Here is a 26,655-nt window from a genome sequence, read left to right on the forward strand (position 1 = left end):
GAGTTTTTAATTCCTGCAGAGGAGAGATGATGTCAGGTAATGTTTGCACTGCATCTTTAGATTAACAAATGGCAGCGTCAAGTTTCTTTAATGTCACGTGCTCATCATCATGAATGAAATCTTAAAAATAAAACTTAGTTTAGATGAAATATGAGGAAACACGTCTCATTCAGTTGCTTATTGTGATTGTTTTTCCTGATGTCAGAGAATATTTAAGTGCAGACATTTTTGCTCCTTTCTTGCAGCCAGTTGTCAAACTGCTCAAATGTATATTTTATGTTTTCTATTGTTACAACAGGACAACAGTAAACAACTAAAAACTTAATTAATAAAAGGAATTTTAAAAAATGATCACAAGGATATAAAAGCAGATAAAACTCCTGAATACCAGCCGTTCAGGCTTAGAGCGGGTTGTGTCTTCCTGACTGCGGAGCAGAGACTTTGCTGACTAATCGTCCCTCTAATGTTGATCAATGCTGGGCTGGTGCAGCATGAAGGCATCATAGATGTACGGCATATTTATTACACAGAGACGTTGGGTTATTTGAGGCAAGCAAGGCAGAGCCTGACAACACTAGAAGGAGAAAAAATGCTGCATTCACGTCATCTAGGAAATATTGGATTAATCTATACAGTTGTATTTCCAGGTTAAAGCTCCTGTGGAAAAAAATTTAATGGTTATGATAGAGACAAAAAATAATACCAGTGTGTCTTTATGGGCTACAAAGTCAACCAAGTGAAAAAAATGCTGATTTCTACAGTTATTTTTCATTATTTGTTGTTGTTATTTAAGAGCGTATAACCACTGCCACAGGGTAGGTATCCACCTTAATAACAAAATGCTGAAGCAGCTGGTTTTAAAATTTACTTTGTTAAAAAACAAAAGAACAAGATTTTTTTTGTGTGTGTGTCAGAAAACACTACTTTAGTGATGGAGTAGAGCAGCAAAGAGGTAAGAAGTTTAGCTTTTATCCATAAGAGTAAGGATATTAATAAAAAATGTAAAAAGAAAACAAATATTTGGTAACGGAAACTAAAAAAAGGTAAAGCGCTGAAAGTGTATTGTGTATTTATCAGGCAATTTTATTTTGCATTTTAAAAACGTATGCACTTCATTTTGGATTGTTGTTCTGTCTTAGCCTAAGACATATTGACTTCCTGTCTGGATACAGATCTGCTTTTACTTTGAAAGAAACTAAGGAACTTCAAGAGTTGAAGGGTTGGGCATGAACTTAACTGCAGAAAAAGGAACTTGTTATGGATTGGAAAGGAAATAAGGGAGCAGTAAAAAGGTAAACGTTTGACGTTTGACTTGTCCACTGAGCTGTCTGTGAGCTTTTAAAAGTAAAATGGGAATTTAAAAAGCAGTGGCTGACTTATTCTACATCACCGTGGCAGCAGGGAGTTGTTGCAGCGGCTCAACCATAGACTGTAGAAAGAACTGGACAAACCCTGTGTGACATCAACCGTCTGCTTTCAATAGGCGGACTCAAACAGCTCTTGAAGCCAATCCGCGGCTGCTTCCATATTGAAATAGCTGTCTCAACCAAACTTTGGATGAACCTAACAGCCAGCCAACTAACTCGACTTCCTGCCAGCTAGCTAGCTAGCATTCTGGTTGACAGAAACGTAGCTGCTGCCTGTCGAGCTATCTGTCAATCAAATGAGACGTGACAATCAGTCTGCAGTGAGTTTTTTCCTAAATATAATCAAAAAGATTGTGGTCCAAAAATTTACCCACCTTACAGTGAGAGCGCATGAAGACTTTAGCTAATGAATAAACCTGTGTATTTCTAGTGTAAAAAAATGTCTTTTTAATGCGTGTTGTGTACGGGACCACCGCTGTTCCTGCACCCAGCCTCAAGTGGACACTTGCAGTATTACAAGTTTTTGCATGTCCGCATTGGCTTCATTTTTCAGGACTGGAGGTTGCCACTTGGGCTGAACCAAAGTGTGCTATAAAGCACGAGATAAACTGCAATTAAAAGACAATGCTGCACTAATTATGGACCTTAAGTAAATGATGCAAATAATGCATTACTGCTGACAGCCCTGGAATGAACAAAACTGACTAAAATGCAATAAAATAGAAGTGTAGACAGAATGCAGTGTGCTGACAGAGCTAGAAAAAAGTTCAAACTATACTTTTATTTTACTTTATTCTGTAGAGTTCTTCTAAATATCTTGCTTGGGATCTTTCCCTGAAATATGAATATGTACACTGGTTTGTTTTCACTCACTGACTATAAAAGCCTGCTGATAAAGACTGTGGTGTTTGATTTAGCACTGTGATTTAAGCTAATGAAGAACTACAGAGACCTTATGATGATTCATGAAAACAGGCAAGAACAACTGCAGATCTTCCTACTAGAGTCCTCTTGTTGGCAGATTAAGTTTTGTCATACATTATTCCATTTCATAAGCTGTTTTAAGTTTCAGCTCCAAAGAAAGAAGAAAATGCATGAGGCTTCAGCTGCTGTACACCGTTCAGCTTCTAGTAGATTCCTGAGTTTTAGCACTTACCTCTAAAAACTTCCCTGAAGTGTTTTAGCAGATTATATGAATGTGTGTTTTTTCCATGCAGGAAACCAGCACTTCTGATTTAGTTTAGGTGCATTCTAAAGGCACTCTACCATGAAGGCTAAGAAAAATAAAAGAACATTTACAAAAGCACTCCTCCAATGAACAATCTGTTGTTCTGCTATCAGTGAGCTCGTATGATTACAAGCCAGAGCAGAGAGACAATCCTCTGTTCAATGGTGTGTGCAAGGAGTTCTATTATTTGCTCCTTTATCATACCAGACATCTAAATGTCTCACTTTAGCAGCCACTCATGAGCCGCTGGTAGAGCGTTGTCATATGAAGAAAAGCCTCTCAGAGCCAGTCATTCTCAAACTGACATCAAGCTGGTCTGAAAGTCACTCTGGAATTGTTTTAACTCTCTAAAGTTCCTTTGCAACATCTGCCAGTAACGTCTTAATGGGTTTATGGCCTGTTGAGGAAACCTTAATCATAGCTTATGCCGATAAATTCAACCAATCCTGATCAAGGAACCTTAAACATGCTTTAAACACAGGTTTATTGAAAACCCCTTGCTGAAAAGGCCAAACTTTTGACTAAACAAAGTATTAATGGAGTTAATAATAATAATACAATATGCCCCATTTTGGGGTGTTGGTTTTAACTTCGAGAATGAATTGTTTTCTACCGCTCTGCACATGTACATCTCTCAAACACCAAAAAGAAACAAAATATTCAGTGAAATGAAATGTCTGACTGAACCAACAGCTACATGGTGTTTGTATCACTCGCAGTTTCTACATATGACAACTGTGCCGCGCACCGAAACGCTGTGGGTTTGCTCCGACCGAAGGCGAGCAACCTCACCCACTGGAAGCGTGTCTAAGGCACTGCGCCGCAGCACGCAGCCCTGATCAGCAGGCAGAGACTACGGTAGAATGCGAGTTCATGCAGGAACAGTACCCCAAAAGGTAAAAAACAGACTATTTTACCTTTTGGGGTTAATCTATCATCCATTCCGGTACAAGTCCATGATATTACTGCTTCCACGATTGGGTGAGTACATTAGGAAGTTAAAAGGTTAATGTTTGCTTAAAGGATTTGTGGTTTTATGTAAAATTCATTGTCCTCAAAAGTTAACTTTTCCTCGTCAATGGCGCCGTTGTAGCTCTGTGATCCACTGACTTCTCTGTGTTGATATAGTGATGATTTTGCGATCAGGAGTCCGTGCATTGTACTGTATTTTGAAAGAACCGGATATTCTACGCTTGTGAATGCTGCTGCTGGACTGGAGTGCTGGCTGTGGAACTGCTCTGATAGACTAAAGCTCCTCCTAAGATTTGCCGGCAGGTTACGGTGCAGTCGCTGTGTGTGGAAACTGGATGTTAAGGCCCAAGCCCCTACCTCAGAGGGAGGACCCTATTATCTTAAGGGATTAAAATTATTAACCTGTCAGAAGAATTGCTCATTTTCGGGCAAAAACATGCCACAAAACTCAAGAAACCTTTCAGAAAATTTGCCCCTAGATGGAATTTATGTATTTTGGTGGTTTTGTGCAAGTTAAATGCCCAGGGGCCCCACAGTGTCCCCAGATGTGAGATAGGCGAATGAGTAAGAGTTGCATGCATGAAAATCAATACACATATTTATCATGACTGGGCAGAAACAAAATCTCTACCGATCATCCTCTAAAATGTACAGGAAGCAAACCACAAACTGTAAAAATTCAAATTCTAGCATTTTTCCAAGACTGATCTAACCTTGCAAGGCAGATAGATTCGCCCGTTTTCGTGTTTTTCAATGGCGAATCCATCTTGCAAAGCTCCCGTATGAACAGTTTGGGCCCGGTTAGAAAGTGACAGGACCAATCAGCGACGAGGGGCAGTACTTTCAGGCACTGTGGAGTTGGTACGTAAGCAAGCAGCGAGAAGAGGCCGGTGCAATTATGGCGGAAGAGATTAGCGTGGATGCTGCTAAAGCGTCGTTTTTTTTCGGAACTTGACGACAATTCTTCATTAAAAGAAGAACAAAGAACAGCAGTGAGGTGTTTTCTTGCCTTATGCAGCTCTCTATGCAGTTTACTCGTCGGTAGCGGCTACGACGTCACATGTTTTGTTGCTCTGATTGGCCTGTAAAGATGTTACAGACAGAACATTCATCCAATCACCCTCCAAGTTTTTTTTCAAAGGCTCTGCCCTTTCCCAAACGCTGTCTATGAGAGGTTTTCCAGACGGATGTGTTTCACATGATTTTCTCTGTAGGGCGGTGCCGTGGCCTGGGGCTTAAGTTTGACAGATTTTCTTATTTGGCCATTTTGTGACCAGGCCATAGACAAGAGACAAGAAGGAAATATTGGTGGGAAATTGGGGGATGACAGATATGAGCCTCTTCCTACGAGGTGTTGGTTTTAACTTCTAGGCTGAATTGTTTTCCACCATTCTGCACATGTACATCTCTCAAACACCAGATAGAAAGACATAAAATATTCTGTGACGGAGAACAACAGTGAAATGTGCAGTGGAGTGAAACATGAAAGGTTCAAGACGCAAACTGACACTGTCATTCATTCAGCAAATATAAAACCCATGGATGACAGCAACAAAAAGAGAGCTGGCTATCATTAGTCACCATTCTTTGATGCAAAGAACACAACATTAGAAATAAAGAAAGCCCAGATAACCAGATGAATGTGCCATCCTTGTAAAGCAAAGCATTCAAAATAAGATACTGTTTAAATTACCCACCGTCCCTCACTGTCCCCTCTCCTGCTCTATCATCGCCCAGAGGCTTTCTCTCCCCTCAGATAGAGGCCAGCATGAGATACAGCTCGTCCTTCAACTCGGAGATTTACAGCTCGGCTCACGCACTTATTCAATTCATCAACACGCCACAATGCATACACATCCAGGCACTGATCCTGCAAACAGCACCCATGTGCAAACAGCATTTCATGTTACCAAAAAATACGGAGGGTTTTTTGGACAGTCTAATACACAAAGACGGTTTTGAAAGCATGCTATTTGTTTACTTAGCGCTTCCTTTCATGCTGAGGTTGAATGAAGGCTAACGTCAATCAAAGCTGCGGACCTTACTTGTGTACAGCTAACTCCGTGTCTTTGCCCCTTATTATAACACAAGTTAATTGAATCTCCGTGTGGAACTGCCTTCCACATGATTCTGTGTGTATAAAGGTACAAAAGTGATGGAGCAGGTGCAGCAATATTTGCACTTAGTGTATTTACACTGAATATCAGTTTGCTCTGGTCAGACATTTAAGAGAATATTTCGAGCTTTGTAAACCCCCTTTCATTTAGCGCCTGCCTGTATTCCTATCTTCCTGTTTTCAAAAGATTCCTCTTTGACCCACATATACCAACAACAGAGAAAGACTCCAGTCTGAGCTCCAGCACACCGTTTTCTGCGCTTGCTAAAGATACACCAAGAAATGGGATATGGACGAAATGGCCCTGACCTCGGACATGACTGCACACTAAAAGGAGAGGAATGCATCTTTGTCCATAACAGACTGTTGAACACAGGGATCACAACATATTTATGTGTAATGGTTTGCAGAGGTGGTCAACTCGCACGGTGGTGGAGTAATTGCTGTCGTATTTCTTCGATGCCTGAAACACGGCAATAAGAATTTACAAGCTATAGACTGTGTGTCCGGTTTTTGTGTAAAAGATGCAGGATGCTTGTTTGTGCTGCTCAAAGCATCAATGACACATAACATGCCTACTTTAACTATTTACCGGAAAGAAATCATGATCAGGTAACCTTTTGTTTCTAAAGTGGAAGCATGAAATTATCTTATTCTTAATGAAACAATCAGAGCAAACATTTGAGAGTGCATGCTTTTAACACAAATGTAAATGGATTAACTTTTTCATAATTTGCTATGGTAAATCTTCTATAGATAAAGAAACGTCACATCTGTTCTGTGCTTTGGGGAAAAACAAACCATTAGTCCATGTGCTGAAGAGCTGTTTGGCCCTCTGCACTCTAAAGGAACTTTAAAGCCTGGATCTTTCTCATATATTTTATCCAACCAAAGCACAGAGCCAAGTTTGAGGATGCTGTGGCTAGTAGCCACTAAGAAGACGAGTTTGGTCGCCAGTGGTTCTCAGCTGGTGTTGCCTAAGGACCCACCACAATCTCTGTAATGAATCAGGATCTTAAATCCAAAAACTACTCAGATTTATTTAACCCTTTACCCACGGAGCCAGCGCCGGCGCTGTGTTTTTTATGTCCAGAGTATTATTACCGTAACTCTGTCAAAGTTTGTCCGATCAGGAAAATTCCAACGGTGTTGGAAAGCTGAGATTTGTGGGCGTGTGCATATATATGGTTCATTACGGTACCCACAGCCATATGACGTGGGCATTCATAGCAAAACACCACAGCAAAACACCAGAAGTATCACAAGACCGATACACGGATTCTCAACACTGTAACTCCTCAAAAGTTTGCTCAATCAGAAAAAATCCAGCGCTGTATATATACATTACGGTAATGTCGAACAGCACTGTGAAAACGGCAGCTTTGGCAGAAGACGAGTGAGAAAGGAGAGTGAAGGAAGAGAGTAAAAGGAGAGTAAGTGAGACTGGTGTTTGGTTTTCAAAAAACAGCGTTAGATAGTGGCATTTGTGCGTGTCTGTCATGTGCAATAACAATATGTGACTGAGAATGTTGAGAATGCATTTTCCACCTTTATTTGCACTAATTTTCACCTATGTATATAGTTATCTTTTGAACTGTGTTTTGCACACCCAGAGTCCAAGACCCAAAAAATGACTGGTGATTGTTCTAAACACGTATAGGTTCACATTTCAAATGTTAAATCAAAACTTCATGAGCAATAACAACATTTCTTCTCATAAAAAAGCCATGAAAAAAAAACTGTTTTAGTGTTTTTCTTCTTTTAAACTGCTAACATTTACATATAATGTGCAATAATCATTAACCAGATGTTGAAAAGTCAAGTTCAAGTACTCCTGGGAAAAGGGACCAAAGCTCTCAGACTTAGGGCATTTCCTGACTATTTTATAGTCATAATAACAAAATATGTCCAAATCGCCATTTTTAGACTCAGTAGGTAAAGGGTTAATGTTGGGGCGGTAATTGGAACAAAAGAACCGAAAAAGAGGAAGAAATAAAGTCTTTCAATTTATTCCCTAAAATTTACATAAAATGAGGGAAAATTCCCCCAAACATCCAAAGATTTAAACTGAAATATCAACAGAAATACTCCAAAATTTTAATGCCACCCACCAAAAAAGTTCTAAATCAATCCCCTTTTGCCTATGAAATTCATAAAACAATGATGCAGATTTCTCCCAAAGCTTCAATAAATCAAACAAACCTACCAAAATATCCATGAAAATTCCTGAAAATTTCACACCAAACTCTCCAAACATTTGGAGCAAATTACTTAAACTTCAGTGGAATTTCAATTATCTCCAAAATTGTTATAGCAGAATTTATTACTGTGGTGTAGGGCTGAAAGATTTGGGAAAATAATCGAAATCGATTTTTTTATCCAATATTGCAAGTTCGATCTAATATGCGATTATTTCTTAAATTCCTCATCTCATGCATTTTCCAACAAAAAAAGCAATAATTCATTCTATACTATGTCCAACACAATATTACATGTATCTAGGGCTTATATTTTATTGTGATGATTTTGAGTCATTTTGCAAATTGGATATGAATTGTTGTATTAAAAGGAAAAGTAATTTTTTGTATAATTCTCATATTAAATTAGAAAAAACATACAAAAACTAGAAAAGCACCCGGAGAGCGCAGACCTCCGCCATTAGCCCTATCTCCCAATAGTAAAGAATCCTTTAAAGAATTCCTGGATCCAGACGGTTATCTGGATCACTCCCAAAATTTAATCAGTTCTACCTTATGCCATTTCTTAACCTGACACGCCAGATGGATTTGTTCATACATCCATCTGGGAAAGCTTCAATAGGAAACGTTTGAGAAAAGGCAGAGGCTTTGAAAAAAACTCGGAGTGTGACTGGATGAACGTTCTGTCACATCTCCATGGGCCAATAAGAGCAACAAAACACGTGACGTAGCAGCTATTGAACTGCGCATGCGTAGCTACTGAGCTATAACACGAAACATGGTGACTACAGACATGTAGACTTTTGTTGTTTTTGAAAAGAAAACAACTCACTGTTGTTCTTTGTTCTTCTTTTAATGAAGAATTGTTGTCAAGTTCTGATAAAACTGGTGCTTTAGCAGCATCCATGCTAATCTCTTCCTCCATAACTGCACCAGCTCTTGTTGCTGCTTGTTTACGTCATGACTCTGCTGTGCCTGAAAGTACTGTCCCTCGTCGCTGATTGTTCCTGTCACTTTCTAACCGGGCCCAAACGTTTCAGATGGGAGCTTTGCAAGATGATTCGCCAGTGAAAAACAATCCATCTGCTTTGCAAGGTTAGCCATTTCTGACATTTCCTGAAAATTTTATCAAAATCCATCTGTAACTTTTTGAGTTATGTTGCTAACAAACTAATAAACAAACTAACTAACCCTGCCAATCACATAACCTCCTTGGCGGAGGTAATAAAGAAAATAGGATTTTTTTGTACAATCTAACAATTCAATTCTAAAAATATGGCACTGGACTGATTGCATGATATGCAATGCATAGCATCTCTGCTGCATAAAAATTTATAAACTGGTATTTTGTCATTAATTTGAGGTCAAAGAAATATTGTACCTTCTGCGATTTGAAAATTGCTGCAGGACATATTGCGATTTAACCTAATTTGCGATTAATTGCCCAGCCCTAATATGATGTAGGAAAGTCAAACTGTAATGTCCTCTTGTGTACAGTCAGGAACTTAGAAGGTCCTTTTTGCATTTGTCGCTCAAAATTAAATATGGACGTTATTTAATTTAACCAGTTGTGACACCAATACTACCTGCAAGTAGCTGTGGAGTTATCCCAGGTAGTCAGTCATTACACTGATAATCTTTCTCAGTCCTGCAGTTAATAAGAGGTCATAAAAATTAATCTCAGTATGCTTCATGATGCCTCATTTGAGCTTCAATGTTTTGATACAGTTTTTTGGCTTTTTTCTTTTATTAGAGATGGAGACAGAGCATATGGGGGGAGAAAGCAGGGGAAGACAACCCCAGGATCGAGACTCAAGCATAGAGGAGTCAAGCATGGGCACCTGTTCTGCTAAAGGGGCCAAACTGACATCCAGGAGTGCTACAGTTTTTTAAAAATGTATAACTCTAAACACATCACCACCTGATATGTGCCATATTTGATGCTACCATCGCAGCTGCACAATCAGTGCCTGAGGAAGAGCAGTGTCTAATAATTTGTCAAATTTGAACCAATCGTTTTGCTCCGTAGGAGGGGTCAGCGTCTTTTCAGGCGGTTCCATTTCCTGGTTGAAATGAAACTAAAAAATCCTTAAGATGGGTCCATTCCTTCAATTTTGTTTTATGTTGACTTGAAGAAAAGGAAGATTTGACCCAATGACAAAGTGAAAAATTTCAAAATAAAATCATCAGTGTGAACATAAAAGCCGACATAGCCACCTGCTGTTTAACAGTATAACAACAATGCTATTTCCTCTATAGTATGTATCACAAAAATGATTACTGTAAATGTATTCCTGAATTAATGTTCTATGTTTGTACGTACAGTTATGAAATGAACCTTCCAATCAAACAGTACAATCATGAATGAGAACTTGACTTTTGCCTTGTACATGAATAAATACCTTCAGCAGTCCAGGTTTATTTTTTTCTTCTTATGATAATACAGTCTATTAATTCACCAGCAGAATTACCATAAACAATAGTTATAATGCATTGTGTAAGTCAAATGGGTCTATTATTATTCTGTAAATCACAATGGATGGGCTTTCTTTTCTTTTCCATGTTACATATTTTAATGCCCTGTTGTTGTTGTTGTTGTTGTTGTTGTTGATGATTTGTTTTTCTTTATTATTTCTGTTGTGAAGCACTTTGTGACTTTGCTCTGTGAAAGGTGCCTTACAAATAAAATTTACTTACTTACTTTCATGTTTATGACGGGGTATTAGGGCCACACGAAGAGAAAAAAATAAAAGATTTTTTTTTTTTTTTAATTGATATTACGAGAATAAAGTCCTAATATCACGAGAATAAAGTCCTAATATTACGAGAATAAAGTCCTAATATTACAAGAATAAAGTCATAATATTACGAGAATAAAGTCATAATATTACGAGAAAAAAAGTCGTAATATTACGATAATAAAATCTTACAAGAAAGACAGTCTGCCGCGGTGCCGCGGATCTACGACGGAGTATTGTCCTGATCCTGATAATAATTTGATGCTGATGTGCCAAAAGATGAAGTATTTCCTTATTTGTGAAACCGATACTAAAGTTTAGCTTCACAACATGCTCAACATTGCTTATTTTAACGGAGGCGGAGCCCCGGCAGACTTTCTTTCTTGAAATATTTTATTCTCGTAATATAACAACTTTTTTCTCTTAATATTACAACTTTTTTTCTCTTAACATTACGACTCTTCTCGTAATATTACGTCTTTATTCACGTAAAATTGTGACTTTTTCTCATAATATCACTACTTTATTCTCATAATATTATGACTTTATTCTCATATTGTCAAAAAAAAATAAAAAAATTTTTTTCTCTTCATGTGGCCCTAATACTCCGTCGTACATGTCGACATAAAGGCTTTCATTTTGAAATGTTCACCTTCTCCATTAGGTCACATGATGTTCTTCCAAAAATTTCTCTGGGTTTTTGCAGCTCGTTTCAACTTGCAAATTGAAATGCCTGAAAGTACACTGACCAAGAGGCCATCATAACAGTCCTGATCTTAGAGGGAGACAAAACCAGAAAATCCAAATTATCAGACCGATTTTTTTCTGGTATTCCTTAGGCACACTACAGCTATTTTTCATTTAATGAGTAGTTTATTCTTTCATTTGTATTTAAGTGTAAAAGGCTGTCAAATATCATGCAACAGAAAGCAGCTGTTTAGCTTAGCTTAGCTCAAGACTGAAAACATGAATGGCTGTAGGCAAGGTGAGAAGTCAGAGGAGGACGCATTTTCTGACTAAAGCTAATAAGTCATCGTGATAAGAGCTCCAGACACTGGCTGTGGTGGCTGTTTGGCAAACAGAACTATATACTGGAAACGGTCTTTATGACCCATTGTCACCTGTTTGGAAATTTCTTGGAAGTTAGTGTCTTGTACATCGTTTTGTTTACATGCTGCTACATGTATCCTGCTCTACAGTGTTCATCTGTTCTGGCCTAATTCTATGGCCTACGCTCTGAAATATTTAAAAAGTAATGTGTCATGTCGACATGGCCCGTTAGGTGTGCATTATCAGATGTGTGCTGTCTGGCTCATTTGTTGGTGAATACCTATCCCATCTGTTTTGAGGGTGTGACAAACACAGCTCTTTAAACACGTATATTGCTCTTCAGTCTGAGTACTGCATGTGTCTGCTTCAAAAACTGTCCCCCTTTCTCCATGGATTGGAGAGCCATGTCACAGGAAATTGAAATTGCAGAGATTTGACATCATATTTTTGTACAAAGCAGGCTGCTCCTCGTATCTGTGAAGTAGTACTTGAGATAAGGATAGCGCAATTTCAGCACAATTGGCAGGGGACTATTTTCTCAAAGCAGGAGCGTGTGTTTCTCTTACAGCGTAGAGCACACTTTTCCAACGGTTATGATTGTAGGCACTGTCAGTATAATCATCACAGTCTTTAGACTTAGTTATAGCTCTAATAATTATTAATGTCAGCTCATTTATAGAGAAACAAGGAGCTGAATTTTCCTCTCTGAGTAAAATCAGTCCATGCAGTGTGATGTATGCTCCATACAAACCCACATAAACAAATAACAGGTTGTATGATAAAGCTGAAGGTCATGGTTACAGCTCTTAGTTCAAGCCTTGAGTTACTGTGTTCCAACTGATTCACTGTTAAAGAAAAAGGCAGGCTTTACATGATGTCTTCTGTTTTGTGCTTTATACTGTACAATGCTGTGAAGAAGTAATTGCTCCCTTTCTGATTCCTGAGTTTGTTGCATAGTAATCACACTTATAAATGTTTGGGACCATCAAACCAATTTAATATCTCACAAAGACAACCCAAGTAAATACAAAATGCAGTTTCTAAATGATGATTTTATTTATTAAGGGAAAAAATCCAAACCTATCTGGTCCTGTATGAAAAAGTAACTGCCCCCTGAACCCAATAACTGGTTGTTCCACCCTTGGCAGCAATAACTGAAATCAAGCGTTTGTGATAACTGGTAATGAGTCTTTCTCATCGCTGTGGAGGAATTTTGGCCCACTCTTCTTCTTAGAATTGTTTTAACTCAGCCAGAGGGTTTTCCAGCATCAACTGCTGTTTAAGGTCACATCACAGCATCTCAATTTGACTTGGCCACTCCAAAACCTTAATTTTGTTTTTCTTTGAGCCATTCAGAGGTGGACTTACTGGTATGTTTTGGGTCGTTGTCCTGCTGCATAACCCAAAAGCGCTTGAGCTTGAGGGCATGAACTGATGGCCGGACGTTGGCCTTCAGGATTTTCTGGTAGACAGCAGAATTCATGGTTCCAGCAATCACAACAAGTGGTCCAGGTCCTGAAGCAGCAAAGCAGCCCCAGACCATCACACTGCCACCACCATGTTTGACTGTTGGCATGATGTTCTTTTTATCACATGCTGTGTTATTTTTACTCCAGATGTAACGAGCCGCACACCTTCCAGAAAGTTCTACTTTTGTCTCGTCAGTCCACAGAATATTTCTCCAAAAGTCTTGGGGATCATCAAGATATTTGATGGCAAATGTGAGACGAGCCTTTGTGTTCTTTTATGTCAGCAGTGGTTTTTGCCTTGGAACTCTCCCATGATGCCATTTTTACCCAGTATCTTTCTTATGGTTGAGTCATGAACTCTGACCTTAACTCAGGCCAGTGAGGCCTGCAGGTCTTTGGATGTGGTTCTGGGTTCTCTTGTGACCGCCTGGATGAGTCGTTGTTGCACTGTTGGAGTCATTTTGGTTAGCGGACCACTCCTGTTCCCAGTTTTCTCCATTTGTGGATAATGGCTCTGACCGTCGTCTCTGGAGTCCCAAAGCTTTGGAAATGGCTCTGTAACCTTTTCCGGACTGATAGATTTCAGTCACTTTGTTTCTCATTTGTTCTTGAATTTCTTTGGATTGTGGCGTGATGCGTTTCTTTTTGAGATCTTGTAGCCTTCTTCACTTGGGGGGGTGTTCCTTTTTTGCATAGGGCCAGATAGGTTTGGCTATTTTTCCCTTAGTAAATAAAATCATCATTTAAAAACTGCATTTTGTATTTATTTTGCTTGTCTTTGTGAGATATTAAAACTGGTTTGATTATCTGAAACATTTAAGTGTGATAAACATGCAAAAATAAATCAGGAATCAGAAAGGGGGCAAACACTTTTTCATGGCACTGTATATGGAAAGATGACTGAGATACTGCAAAACTTCAACAGGCATTGAAGGCACTATGATGATTCTTGATTTTAATGCAAAATCATGTTCAGGATATATTTAATGAGAATGATCAAATCAACATAAAGTCTTCAGTGTTCGCTAATCAGCCACCAGTAGTTATGTTTGCATCAACATCACAGACTAATACGTGGTGTTCATATTTCCAAATACACATGTATCTGCCTTTAATGTAGATTTTAACATGGCTATGCTTCATGTTAAGCCATCTGAGTTAAATATAAAGGATGTTCAGAGTGTGTGTGATGTGTAAAAATGACTGATCTGATTTAAAATCTTAAGAATCAGTTGCTTTGCTTATTGCATATTTTCATTTAAGACCTCCTCGTTTTATTTGTTCTCAAATTACAAAGTACGTCTGCACACCATTACCACATAATCACCCCATCAGAGGGCATCACATGTAGAGGTCATCCATGCACTCATTGTACTAATGCATTTGAATAAATACCAAATGTCATTCTGTCAGGAAGAAATCGTGGTAATGTTTCCCTTTAGATGTCATGAGATGTCTACAAATTTGCCTTTTCCTGTTTATTCCTGTAAAATCACAGTAAATCTCTGATGTGACTAAAAGAGAATGAAAAATAAATCCTATTTATCCAAAGATTATCATTTTAAACATACATGTAATATTCTATTCATGTTAATTGCGACATTAGTTTATTAAGGTTGCATTTACATACAAACTAAAAAATATACATACTAACTAGGGCTGTGCATAATTGGTAATTAGGTTGATTTAAGGTAACTAATTGCTGACATCACTAGCATCAGAAACTGATACTCACTGAAACGACCTCATTTCTAGAGATTTCATGTTATTACCACACACCCTCACTGTGTCTTTGTCTTTCTTCTCTTCTCTTTCTGAGGTCAAGTTTTAAAAGAATTAAATATTTTAAACTTGTAAAATTCCTGTGATCAACTTTCAATTTGAGTCGACTTTGCCAAACCTGTAAACAAAGCAGCATATTTTGTCTCTGCACTGATTTGCCATGGTTTGCTGGTTTGTTTGCTGGTGGAGGATATTAACATGCATCCGTATTCATCGGAGATACAAATTAGGCTTAATGAAGATAAGGGCTAATACTGATTTAAAGTATAATTACATGAACATATGGAGTTGCACAAAGAACAATATTGCATATTTTGGCACAGAAAGGGAAACATTTAATCCCATATATGAGAGTCATCTCCAAAGGAAAACATTAGTTCATATAGATTGAGAGATAGAGGAACTATAGATGTACTGCCGTGATAGAAAATGTAAAATGAAAGATGTGAATACATGAAAAAGAGCACTTGAGAAATTGAAAAATATAAAACCACATGCATATGGGAAACATAGGATTAGCAATACTTTATGGCAGTGATTCTCAACGTGTGGCTCTTTAGTGATTATTTATGGCTCTTTTATGTCTTAATTTTCAATATCATTCACCCAGAAATCCTTAAAAGAGGGAAACTTTTTGCCCCTTTTTACCATTTTTCCACTTTCCATCCATTTAAGCTACCTGTTGTCATTAAAGACCACTTTTTTCCTACTTTTTGCCCATTTTGCCACTTCTTTTTGCCTTTTTTCCCCCATTCTTCGACACTTTTTTCAAATTTTTGCCCCATTTTTGCCCCCTCTTTTTGCCACTATTACGTCATTTTTCCCCTTTTTCACAATTTTACCATTTTTTGCGCCTTTGAGAGCCCTTTGGCCATTAAATACCACTAGTTCCTATCTTTTTTGCCCATTTTTGCCCTTTTCTCAATTTTTGCCCATTTAGGCATTCCTTTGCCATTAAATATCACTTGTTTCCTTTTTTTGCCAATTTTTATTACACTTAACTGCTTTTTGCCCAATCTAGTCACTTTTAACACATTTCTTTGCCTTGTTTTTGCCACTTTTGGACCATTTAACTATTTATTTAGTAACTTCTCACCCATTTTTGCTACTTTCTGACTCCTTTTCTCTCCATTTTTGCCGCTTTTTTTGCCAAATTTACTTACATTATTTTGCAGTGCTGGACATTTGGACATTTTAAGGGAGGAGCAGGGCCCCCCCAGTATTGTATTGTACTCTGATATAAGTTTCAGTCTGTTGACATATAAATTTCGTTGATTTAAATACATGACCCCCCCCCGCCCACGTATTAAGGTTCCTATTTATGTTTTTATGTGGCATAGCTTGGCATAAATCCTATAGTTTGCGTTAGTGCCCTCTGATTTAGCCTCACAGGTTAGGCTGGTAATGGAAGGCAACATTATGAACAGTAGGCAGCATTATTATCATCACATTTATACTGTTAGTCCATCCCCACAATATGAGGAGGCTTGCAACCATAGCTAGCAGGGTGATGAACATGCTACACAGTAAGTCACAGGCCAGCGCTGCTATCCTTGACATTACTGTGTGTATGAAGTATGAAACGTGACGTTTATCATTGAAACATGTAAACAGCTGTGTCACTTGGGGCTAGCAGAAGCAAGAAGTAATGCTACATTACAGAAACCTTTTCCTTTGTTTTGGCATGTGATGTTTCACCAAAAACTGTTAGTTTTAGTAGTCGGCAGCAGGAGCCGGGTTGTGGTAGAAAGAGTACTGGAGAAGTTTACCTGTGGCTGCAGCAAACTCATGAGCCCATTGTTTCTTTCCTTTAGCCCATGTTTGAGAGTGAACCCCGTCTCCTCTTCGGCATGTTGGCGGTGCCACAAAAGCCACCCGTTGACTGAAAGAAGAATAGAAATGAAAGTGTTATACAGGTGAGATCCCCAAATGATGACTCAGTGCATCATTTTAGGATTGTATACAAAATCTGCACATATATACGATGTTATGGCACCAGTTTTGATCTAGTACATCCATGAAGTCTGCTGAGAGGTTTCAAGGACAACTGAAGCAACGGTGTGGCATGAAAACAAGATGAACCCATAGAAATGCCTCCAGTTATAGTAGTAAGATATTCAAGAATGATTCGAATCATGTGATATTTGTGATTTACATCCAGTATTTTGCCTGTGTATTTCAGCATACATCAACTGTAAATTTTGTCTATATATACTTATAAATTAGTGGAGTTTTAGTCTGAACCAACAGACCTATGTCAGTTGAGGTCTTTTTCTTCATTTAACCTCATTTTTTAAACTTTTTTGTGATTTTTAAGGACCAAAGTTTGTTTCCTTGGTCATCCTTGAACCTTAAAGTGTCCAAAAGGGCTGAAATTATTTGTCCGAAAAGCGTATTTACATATCGGTATCGATATCAGTATCGGCCAAAACGAATCTGTAAATAACGGCATATCAGATATCGGCAAAAATCCAATTTCGTGTATCCCTATTTAAATTTAAAGAGGCAGGGAGAAGTTAAAGTTATTTCACATGAGTAAGCAATGCAGTTTCATTATTTTATGCAGTGAAACTCAGTGAGCTGTCAGATGAAGTTATAAAATATGTGCCAAAAAGAAGTAAGTAGCTTTACTGAACAATGGTAATCATTGCAACTCATCGTGCATACTTTATACAAACTATATTTTAATCATACCCTCCCTGATTCCTTAACATACATAATGTTTAAGTCATGTGATGAAGTAGATTTTGCAGCTGTTCCCCACATACATACAATATAACTATAAAAATAAAGAATCTAACAAAGGAGTCACGGTAAAGGTAAATGAAGGCTTCCATAGTAAGAGCAGCATACAAAGAAATGATATTCAGCTCTCAGAAACACTAATACCTCTCATGCCCTCCTCATACAGAACCTCCCCGGTGTCCCCCTCTTCACTCCCAGGCTCCCCTGATGTAGAAGAAATGGAAATACATGCAATCAGGATTCAACACATGAGCTCTCTGTGATATAAATTCAGGACCATAGAGGTGACTGAATAATAACATTAATGACATTTTTACATTGACTAAAAGTCAGAGTTCTCCTTCATTAATTTTGCACTCACTTTTTAGCACAGAATTCCCGCTCCTCAGCCACTAAACTGTTTCTGGTCACACCGCCTATTTTCAATAAATGGCATAAACTAAAAGTCTCAGAGTGGGATAGTGTTAACATTGTGTGAATGAATGTGCATCATCAGGTGGACAAGAGCTCATAAGTGCAATCAATGCCTTTGAAATAAAGAGGACAAAACCAAAGGAAACACTGATTATCTCTGAAAATTACCACTGCTGTGCAGCAAACTGCTGCGCTGATAATCTTTTACATCTGAAGGCTTTGTTTTTTTAGTAAAACACACAGAGACAAAAAATAAAATCATCTTTGATTCCCTCCTTGTTGGTAAATTAAAGATTCAAGTCTTCACTCAGATGCTGATCTGGTTTAATGACAGTTTTGGATAAAAACAACTTGATCTGACTGAAAGGAAAAAAGAGAAAAGACAAAATTCTTGTCTCTCATGTGAGGCAGCAGGTCGTAGAGAAACTGTTTTTGTTTTTACAAAATCTGCAAGACATGTATGAGGGCTGTCAAGGCAAAATAAAAGATCTAGAACAGACACTCAGCAGTTACATGCCTCTGTGACAGATCCAGTTGTTGCACAATGACAGTACAGTGGAGGGTCACAGGACTGGCTGTGGTGTTTTCTGGAAATATGATTTAAAGAAACCTTGCAGGTCGTGTTGAACATTTCTGAAAACTTTAAAAAAGGATATCTTTAATCAGTGGCTCCCAACCTGGGCTCCAGGCACCACAGAGACTTTCACCTTGTCAAAGTTAGATGCACAAATATTTCTTTACAATGAAAATAAATCAAATATTGGGCCACCCTTAAAGTTAAGAAACCAAGAGGATCTTCTATTTTTTAATGAAAAAGGGACATTTTTGAGGAAAAATAAATACATTTTTTAGATTATAAAATCGTATATTTCAAAGAAAACAAAACCCAGAATTTCAAAGTATAGGCTAAATGTCATAAATTTCAAAGACAAAACTTGAGATTTTCAAGTTTAGAAAGTCTTTAATGTTGACATTAAATACTCAAAAATGTCATGTTTTAAGATCATACGTTTACAACGTTGTGGAGGTAAACAGTTTAGGTGGTGGTTCAATATTCAACATTATAATATCAAAAATTAAAAGTTTTTTGTAAATTTTATCACAGTTAAAGTAAAAAATGTTAATTTTGTTCTCATAAATCAATGACTTTTAAACTTCAGTATTTTGAGATTTTTCATCAAAATTACCAGATGCTCTTTATTTATTTTTTTAGTGTTGATAAATAGTTTTCAGGAGCAGGTGTTAGTAGGTTTATTATGTTGGGATTTTGTTTCGAAAAATGATTAAAATTGATGTTTGATTTTTCAAAGTGGGGGGGCTTAGATTTTCTTAGATACAAGCAGGGGGGGCCCTTAAAATTTTCGATACCTCAGTTTTGAAGTCAGGGTTCAGTACTTTTTTTGATACAGTAGTCAAAACAAACAAAAATATATATATTTAACCCTCTGGTACCCCTTGTGCCAAAAATGCACACTTAGTTGATATTTTTTTTAAACTCTGTCCTCTTTCACAATTAATATTATCATGTATTGTATTGTTCGTTCATTTTTGCACAATTTTCAAAATTCTGTCCCAGCCACAACAATCAGCCCAACATAAATAAAGTAAACCTTTTTTATAGCGTCAATATCCCTGGTGTGCAAAAAATGCACACTGAAACCCATTTAAAACACTTCTTTTGGTCTATACGCCATTAAGGCATGAATCATGCATTTTCTGGTGTCTGGGCTTCATTTGAGAGTTGGGGCTTTACGTTTGCACCTGGACCATTTTTTTATCCTGTGACGTCACTTTTACCATATATGGGCGAGGGCAGGAAATACATGTTTTTTTCCACCAGATTCCAGTGTTATACTGCCCTTTGCTCCCCTTCTCACTAACTCTCTGAGGTTTCGTTTAAGTGCAGATCAGTGTGTGAGTCTGTGAGTGTGTCTGTGCAATACTCAAAAAATAAGTTATCTAATTTTCATGTTGTAACTTGCAAAAAATTTTTTGTGTATTTTGCTTCTAAAAATGCAGTGACATCATCAATGAAACATGACATTTAAAGGGTTAAAAAAAATAAAATGAATGAGTATTTGACATTTATGGTTAGGGCTGACCTTAAATGAGAAAAATATAATTCAATAACAGTAAAACAATTTTGAAATGTATAATATTTATAACATGATTTAAAGGTGTACAATTTTTGTGCAGAAGGAAGAAAAGAAAAACGTGACTATTTTAGAATAACTGACCCCACAAAAAACTTATATTGCATTTTAACCAATATTGCTACTAATCAATGGCATATGCCAGGCTGCAATCATCCATAAATACGTTATTCACTGTAGTATCTTGAAAAAATCAATTTGTGGTTTTTTTCATCAAAAAATTGTGTTTGTTTACATTACAAACATGGCAATTAAGGGGTTCAAAGGTATGACAGTTATTGAGTATTTGGTATTTAGTTAATGACACAAGTTGATGCAACAAGGAAAAAAATTAGACAATTAAAAATAAACTAATATAACTTTTTTATTTACAGTAAGAACCCCCTGTGCATTTTTTGCACACTAGGAGGAAAATGAGGCAGCAATTTTCAGGGATACCAGAGGGATATGTATGTATATATATATACATATATATATATATATATATATATATATATATATCTTTTCCACAATTTTAGCTCCATTTACATTAAAAAAAATCTATTGAAAAAAAAAATAGGCGGTGTAAATTACATTTTAATCAGGAATAATGCTGCAACCACCTTCCAAAACATCCTCAATGAATTAAAAATACTGAATATATTTTTGGAATACTAGGTTATTTCTTGATGATATATTGCCATAGTTAGGCTATACCCTTTCCTCTAATCCTCAAATTTCCCATCTGACCTTAAACACATCATCATACAACACTACTTCGCTTGTTACGTAGTTAACGTCTATCCTGACGATTTCAACACAGAATTCAGCATTGGATTTCTTTTTTATGGGACCGGTTTCAAAGTTTGGGAGAAGGTTTCACAGCCCATCTGTGCAGAGAAGAGGTTAGAGTCGTCTGGAGTCTGAGGATAACTTTGCTCGTTTTCCCACCCGTGTTCTTCGCTCCACATCAATTCATGCGGTTCATGTCTGTACCGTACCGAGAAGCCCGTACCGAATCTGTAAAATATGAATATCTTTACACCCCTACTTTGCACTGTTTGTATAGTTTCACCATATTTGCTGCTAATAAACTTGGGACAGCTTAATGCGGCATGTTCAGCATTTTACCATGTTTTTTACATCTTTAATGGCTCTGCTCTAAATTAGTGATATAACCCTTGAAGGCCACCATAGAAAACTATGCACTGACAAAATAATTTAAACATTTCCATGTGGAGGAAGCACATGTCTTGATTGCTCTTAGGGACAGAGTTCCCATCCCAACCCGACATCTTATTTGACCATGAATAGTGCTGTCCTCTGGAGCCTCACATTGTTATTGTACAGGATGGCCTTCCATCTTCTAAACGCCCCGAGCCCAAGCTGGGACATCTCTCCTTTGAATCAGCTTTGGGATCTCACACACTGCACTGATTTCCTTGTAGGCCTTTGTGCTCTTAAGAAGTGATCACCCTCTTTCAATGCCCCCGTGGATTAAACAGGGCAGGCCGGTTCACTCCTCCCTCACTTGGCTTCACCACGACTCTACCTTTGTAGCCAATAAAAGACTAACTAGAAAAGAATGAAGCCATGGGAGAATCAATCTACTGGAAGCCTCCCCACAGTTTTCTCATCATTTCTGGTGTCGTATGTCATCTTGGATTGTAGCGCAAAAAGCAAAAACTCAGTGTGAGTGATGGTTTTTTCAGCTATTCAATGATCAGAGAAGCCGGAGCGTGAAAGGGTTTCAGGAGGAGCGCGAGGTACGTAGTTTAGGAGTTAAGTGGAGTGCTGAGTTTGTTTGCGGATCAGAAATGACAGCTGTTAGACGGAAAATTAAAGCTATAAATGTTTGCTTTATCATTTGTGCAACATGATCTGACTTTCTACACATTTATGCATTTTTCAGTGCACATATATATATGTAAACCCTATTGGGCTCTGTGTTTATGCTAGGAATGCACTCATAAATACATATTGAATGATGTAGCTGCAAGTCTGTTATAATGATTTGTCTCGTACTTGACCATGCAAACACTTGCTGTGCTTTGTACAGGTGCATTGTAAATTCAAAGGTGTTTTCCTGTATTATAAGTTTTAGAGTCACTAGAATTGAATACTTTTTGCACATTTTCTGCAGTCTGAAGCCAAAATTCAGGTTTTGTTTAACTTTCTTGGATGTGTGACAAGCAAGACCAACACTTCTTTAGCAGATATACTAGCTGCAGGGGAGAACTGAGTCATATGATACTAAATCAAACCCTCCCAGCACTCAACAAAGCTCCAACACTGGGAGAAAGACGCTGGCTTTTTTGACAGTGATTGGGAAAATCTACACGGCTTTGCTCATATAGTCAGTCAGAAAAAGAGGTTTAATTGTACTATCTACATAAACAAAACCACTCTTTTAGGTTAGGCTACTTTCATTTACCTGCAGCAGCAGCAGGTAAGTTGAGCAAATTCACCTGACCTTGATAAAAAAAATGCCGGTATTTTGCTGGTGATGTGTGTTACTTTCACACCCTGGTTTTGACCTTAGATGGACCAAAGTATATGACTAAACCAGTGTTAATCAACCCTGCTCAACCAAAGAGCCAAATTGCTGAAAAATACATTTGCAAGGGCCACAATCTTAGTGGAGAAAAACTTCAATTAAAATAAGTTAAATGCAGCAAAAATGGTCAAAAATCGGGAGAAAAGTGGCGAAAATTGGTGGGAACTGACCAAATAATGAGTTAAAAGTGGGAAAAACGTTGCAAAACAATGAGTGAACAGTGACTAAAATGGGCAAAAATCAGAAAAAGGGTGGGGAAAATGGGCAAAAAGATGGCATTTAATTGCAAAAGGCAGCTTACATGGGTGAGCAGTGGCAAAAAGGGGCAAAAAAATGCAAATAGCAGGATATAAGTGGCAAAAAGAAGTGAGAAAAATGGGCTTAAAGCAGCAAACACTGAGAAAAGTGGGAAAAAATGAAATACGGGTGGCAAAAATGGACAAAAAATGGCAAAAACGTGGAGAAAAATGAGTGAAAAGTCACTTAAATGGGCAAAAATTAGAAAAAAGGTGGAAAGAGGGGCAAAAAGCATGAAAGAGTGCCACAATGGGAAATAAGTGGCATTCAATTGCAAAAGGCAGCTGAAATGGACAAAAAGTGGCAAAAAAGGAGAAAAAAGAGGCAAAAAATTGCTAAAAGCAGTAATAATGAAATGAATGGAGCAACAAATCGCAAATAAGGGCAATGGGAATACGCAGACAAAAACAGAGGTCGACAACTAAAGCCTACTGTGTAAGTTTGGGAAGCAAACTGATTAATGTGACTTGCAATGGATAATATCTGAGGTAAAACCTCCCTTTTTAAAGGTTTTCAGGGGGAATAATGTTTCAAATTAAAGACATAAAAGAGCCACAAATCATTGCTATAGAGCCACACATTGAGTATCTCTGGACTAAACTAAAAAACAGGATAAAATAAACATGTTTAATACAGCATCATTACAGAAGCCCTGGGAGGACGTGCATGCACAACGTCCTTGTTATGATAGCTTGTAAATTTAACTGTTTTCTAGAAATCTTAGTAAATATACTTATTCTGAGCTATTAGATAGATAAGCAAAGATCAAGAAAACAACCAAAAAGTGCACGTTACCACAGCAACATAGTCAATATATGTATGAGTATGCATACTTTGGGCTTCCATACACTGTAAAATCAAACAAGTTGAAAAATTCAAATGTTTTGTCATAACTGATTACGTCAATGTTTTTTAAGTAGTGGATATACTTTTCTTTTTAGTATAACTAAAACTAAAATATATCATTGACACTTTAATCCTCAATTAATAAAAAGAGGCCAAACTATTAGAGGCAACTGATTATATAAAAATGTTTCAAGTGTTACTCACTGAAAAAATCATACTTGTTTAGTAGGAGATACTTAGCCATTTTCAGTTATGCTAATTTTTCAATTTCAATTTTACCCCCACATTTATGTTAAGTTAAATCAATTTCTTTCAAGTTAAACTAGAAACTTCCTACACTTAAAGACTACAATATGGTATTTTTCATAAAGCTGCATCATTCACGTCCCCAGCAACGTACTGGGAAAGCACATTTTGCATTATCATATAACGGCAATTTTTTCTGCTACTGGAAAAATTCAAACAGTTTCTGAAAGCTGAGAAGTGAAGCTTCACAGCCAGCATATGGTTATTTTGGTAATCCCAACTTTTCTCACTAAATGTCCAACATTATATTCCCTTTTGTTTTTCTTCATTTGAAACTGTTAGAACATTCTTTTAACTTGAAGTAAATTGAAAACAACTATCAGATATAAAATGTTCTATGTACTCTGGAAAAATGGTCAAAAGTGGTCATTCACAGAACATTATCTAGGCCTTTTATGGTTAAAATAAGAAACAGAGTCCAGACGCTCAGGTGTTAAAGGGTTAAAACTAAACATTCATGCCACTAAAGGTGAGCCACCTCAAGTGACAATAACTGAAAGATGTAAACTGAATCATCACGTTCAGTCTACCAGTTACTGTGTGTGGCAGTTACTCCCTACAGGCAGCATGTCTAACTGAGTCAGTAACTTCACTCATGGTGCAAAAGTGTCTAATGCCCAAAGGCATCATGGGAAAACTCTGCAGATTAAGGAATGGCAAAAGATAATTAAGGTGGTTGATTACAGTCTGCTTTAAACTAAACGTATGTTGAAAAATAGTGCTGAAATTGCTGTTATGTCTTTTTATTCAGTTTTTCTTTACAACCTTCAACTGTTCAGTCTTGCGGTGTACATCCAAGACTTTTTGCCACAGTTTATTTCCAGGCACCCATTCACAACCCTCTAAAAACAATTTTGTGACCCAGTTCTGGTCCCTGAACCACCAGTTGAGAACATCTGCTTTTAAGCATATCTTTAAACATGTGGTTCTTTTATGAACAAGACTATTTGTGCGAATGCACCATCAAACAAATGTGTTTCAGAAATGGGATCTTTTCCATTGTGTAGCACTTTGTTTTTTCATTTTTTTTAAAAATGTACACTATTGTTTATGGCATCACCTAATCAGAATTGTATCCATTAAACAAAAGACACATTTCTGTTGCTAAACCATCAAACAGATTAAAAATCTTAATTTAGAACGATAAGAAACTGAATTTTTGTGTTTCCTGCACCATTAACTTTAATGATGTAATGTGCCAAAAGCTGAAACTGGTGGGTATTTGTTAAAAATAAAGCATTTTACTTTACCTTTCGTACTCACTTAGCACGTATTATGTAATAAGTGCATTTACTATAAACACCCAGCTACAGTGTTTGGTTAACGCCTTTATTATTAAAGATATGTGGTTTGTTAAAAAGAGTTAGATTGTTGCTATAAAGGTTCTAAGGGCTAAAAAAACAAATAATGATTCTTTTCATAACTGTTTTCTTGGTGGGGTAGTTTAAGGGATTTATAATGTATGTTTGATTAGGGGTAGAAGTTCCCTCTGAGTTTTAGGAAAAATAATGCAACACCCACAGACTTGTTTCTGTGCCAATATCATATTTATCTGCTTTAAATTTATATTTATATGCATGTTTAATGTGCATGTATGAGTGTAAATACACGACTTCTGTCTGCATCTGATACCGCAGCCTATATGAACACTATCGTAAAAGCAGAGATTCATGAGCACACTTTATTAAAACATTCTCTTTAGGGTGTACCATTGAAATGGAAGTATGAACAAAATGCCTTTTTTCTAAGCATTTTATAATAATCCATGCTGCATTAAAGAGCCCCCTCCATTATTTTGCTGCTACTGTACCGCACCATTGTATTTCATCTGGTCTGCCTGGCTCTACAGTGCGACTGCTCCATATCAGGGGATGAAGCTGTCTGTTCAGGTGATTGACACGAGCCTACATTAAGAGGTGGTTTTGGAAATTAGTCCGTGGAGACCCTTTGGAGCCGAGCTGGAGGAGGAGGGCCGTCTCTGAGAGGAGCCGTGCCTTTTTAACCCCACTCATTGGTATGCCGATGCGCGAGTGGCGAGCCGCTCTCTAAATGGCTGAGGCATCCTGGCTGGTAGCCCCCTCGACACGTTCCTGCACAGACAGAGCCCGTGGAGAGCTGCCAACAATATGCAGCCCAGAATTCTCAAATTACAATGGGCCCAATTAATAATCACATAGTTAGTTCATATTTTATGTCTTATGGAGAGCTCAGGAGAACAAAGCGTCCATGTGAAATTTATAGCCTGTTTTTTTAGCCTTGCGATGACCAAGCTTTACCTTAACACTCTGAACTTTGTGTTTTCTTTTCCTCCAAAAAATAGAATTTGGGATTTTTTTAATGATATGGTAGCTTGACCATTCTTTCACCCTCCTTTTAGTTCACTATTATGGGCGGATGTGTAGAAAATACATAATAATGGGACCACTAAGGGATGGTCG

At 37.5% G+C, this 26,655-nt stretch overlaps 1 long non-coding RNA gene across 1 annotated transcript in view; it reads right to left on the bottom strand.

Annotated features, from left to right (window-relative positions):
- LOC121522977 overlaps window positions 1-26,655 on the bottom strand; it is a 50,901-nt gene that overhangs the window by 15,124 nt on the left and 9,122 nt on the right. The window contains exons 2-3 of the long non-coding RNA XR_005993015.1: window positions 17,810-17,869; window positions 16,690-16,802 (exon numbers count right to left, since the gene is read on the bottom strand). This is a non-coding gene — a long non-coding RNA (uncharacterized LOC121522977). The remainder of the gene's footprint in view (window positions 1-16,689; window positions 16,803-17,809; window positions 17,870-26,655) is intronic.

Source organism: Cheilinus undulatus, linkage group 15 (genome assembly GCF_018320785.1).
Source record: "Cheilinus undulatus linkage group 15, ASM1832078v1, whole genome shotgun sequence".
Taxonomy (NCBI): domain Eukaryota; kingdom Metazoa; phylum Chordata; class Actinopteri; order Labriformes; family Labridae; genus Cheilinus; species Cheilinus undulatus.